At 48.5% G+C, this 2,199-nt stretch overlaps 1 long non-coding RNA gene across 1 annotated transcript in view; it reads left to right on the forward strand.

Annotated features, from left to right (window-relative positions):
* Positions 1 to 2,199, forward strand: part of LOC119574162 — a 107,815-nt gene that overhangs the window by 260 nt on the left and 105,356 nt on the right. The window contains exon 1 of the long non-coding RNA XR_005228835.1: positions 1 to 120. This exon is cut by the window's left edge and continues 260 nt beyond it. This is a non-coding gene — a long non-coding RNA (uncharacterized LOC119574162). The remainder of the gene's footprint in view (positions 121 to 2,199) is intronic.

A 2,199-nucleotide genomic window follows, 5' to 3' on the forward strand; every position in this document is an offset into this window, starting at 1 on the left:
CCTCCTCCTCCCCTGCTCCTCCTCCCTCCTTCCCTCCTCCTGGTCGCATGCCACCTGTCCTCATCAATCACCAATCACCGGTTGATACATCATCCAACAAGAGACACCGCCAGTTTGAAGGTAAAAGAAAGAAAGAGAGAGAGAGAAAGAGAGATGAAGAGGCAAGATAGGAACGAGAGAGAGAGAGAGAGAGAGAGAGAGAGGGAGGGAGAGGGGAGAGAGAGGGAGAGAGAGAGAGAGAGAGAGAGAGAGAGAGAGAGAGAGAGAGAGAGAGAGAAAGGGAGAAAGAGAGAGAGAGAGAAACATACAGGCAGACAGTGAGACAGACACAAACACATAAACGAGACCCACAGATTACAAAAAACAAAAAACAAAAAACAAAAAAAAACAAAAAAAAAACACGAAAAAACAAAAAACGAAACAGACAAACAGACACGTAAATCAACAAGCAAAATAACGAAAACCAAACGAGGAACAAACAGCGAAGTGTCCCCCTCCCTTCCCCCTCCTCACCCCAACCCCACCCCTCTTCACCCTGGGTCCGCGTTCGCATGCCGGATTCGCAAAACCCCGCAGACGCATGCATGCCTCTCTCTCCCTACGCGAACGCCCATCGAATCGCCGTCCTTGCCTCGGTCCCACCCGCCAATTTGGCCTTTGCAAGAAGTAGGTTGCAACCTGTTTGATTTCACGGCCTGTTATTGCTCCGTCATTTGCAATTCCCGCTTTAAAGTGGTCGGGTTGCCTTTGTCGCCGGAAGGGACATTGGGGGATGGGGGGGGGAGGGATTGGAGGAGAGGGAGGGAGGGGGGGAGGCAGGGGAGGGGGGAGGGGGGGGGGAGGGGGGGGAGGAAAAGGGGGGGGAGGGGGGGGGAGGGGGGAAGGAGGGAGGGAGGGAGGGGGAGGGGGGGGGGGAGGGAGGGAGGGGGGGAGGGGAGGGGGAGAGAGAAGAGAGAGAGAGAGGAGGGGAAGAGAGAGAGAGAAAGAGAAAAAAAGGAAGGAGAGGAGAGAGAGAGAGAGAGAGAGAGAGAGGCTAGGGTGTGCAAAGGAGAGGGAATGAAAGACAAGATAGTATGAGAGAAGAAAAAGAGACAGACAAACAGACAAACAGACAAACAGAAAGAGATAGAGACAGACACATACAAAGATAAACAGAGAGAAAAAAATGCACATGAAATAAACTTATAGAAACTGATAACTCAAAAAAAAATTAACATTGAGTACATTTAAAACCGAAAAAAAAATCAATTCAGAGATACACAGAAACAGATAATGTACAAAGAAAAGGTATTGAGATAGAAACAGATAACATAATTGTATATTGATGGCTTTTTTTGAGACAAATAGTTGTACATTTCAGTACATGAAGTTATTTCTTTCATTGCGTATTGTTGATGACAATCAATGGCCGAAATAATATGAAAACACTATCATACTAATACTGTTAATATTATCAGGTAGTATTATCTTATCGATGTAATCTTCATCATTATCATTATTATAGAAATGATTCCCGTTTCTGTCTTCCCTTGTCATCAATGTAATCATAACTGTCATTATTATATGAGACATCATTTTTGTCTTTGTCATCACCACATACCCTCATTTCTCCCCCTCCCCCTTCCCTCCCCCTTCCTTACATCCCCTTTTCCCTTTCCCCCCTTTCTCCCCCCTCAGTTACATCGTCGTTTTTCTTTCTTATTTTTCTCTCTATTTTCCCTTTTCTTTCTTTCCTTTCTAAAATCCCGCTTAGGTTCGCTCTCGATTTTTCCCCCCTACTTTTTCCTTATTTTTTCCTCCCTTTTTTCTTTTCTTTTTTTTTCCTCCTTTCTCTGTTTTTTCTCTTTTCTCCTTCTCTCCTTCTCCCCTCTCTTCTCTTCCTCTTCTCTTCTCTCTCCCCTTCTTCCCCCCCCGCCCTCCCCCTTTTCCCCCTCTTACCCCCCGTATTCCCCCTGTCCCTCCCCCCCTTCCCCCCCCCCCATACCCCCCTCCGTTACCTCCCCTTTTTCCTCAACCCCCCCTTTTACAAAACCCCCCCGGGTTTATCCCCCCCCCCTCCCCCACTCCCCTTTATCCCCTCCCCCCTTCCCTTCTCCCCCCCCCCCCCCCCCCCCCCCCTGCCTCCCCCCCCCCCCTGCTCACCTCCCTCCCCCCTCCCCTCACCATAAAGAGCTACGGACAAAGGGTTTATTTTGGGGT

This window comes from Penaeus monodon, chromosome 6, assembly GCF_015228065.2.
Source record: "Penaeus monodon isolate SGIC_2016 chromosome 6, NSTDA_Pmon_1, whole genome shotgun sequence".
NCBI classification, from domain to species: Eukaryota; Metazoa; Arthropoda; class Malacostraca; order Decapoda; family Penaeidae; genus Penaeus; species Penaeus monodon.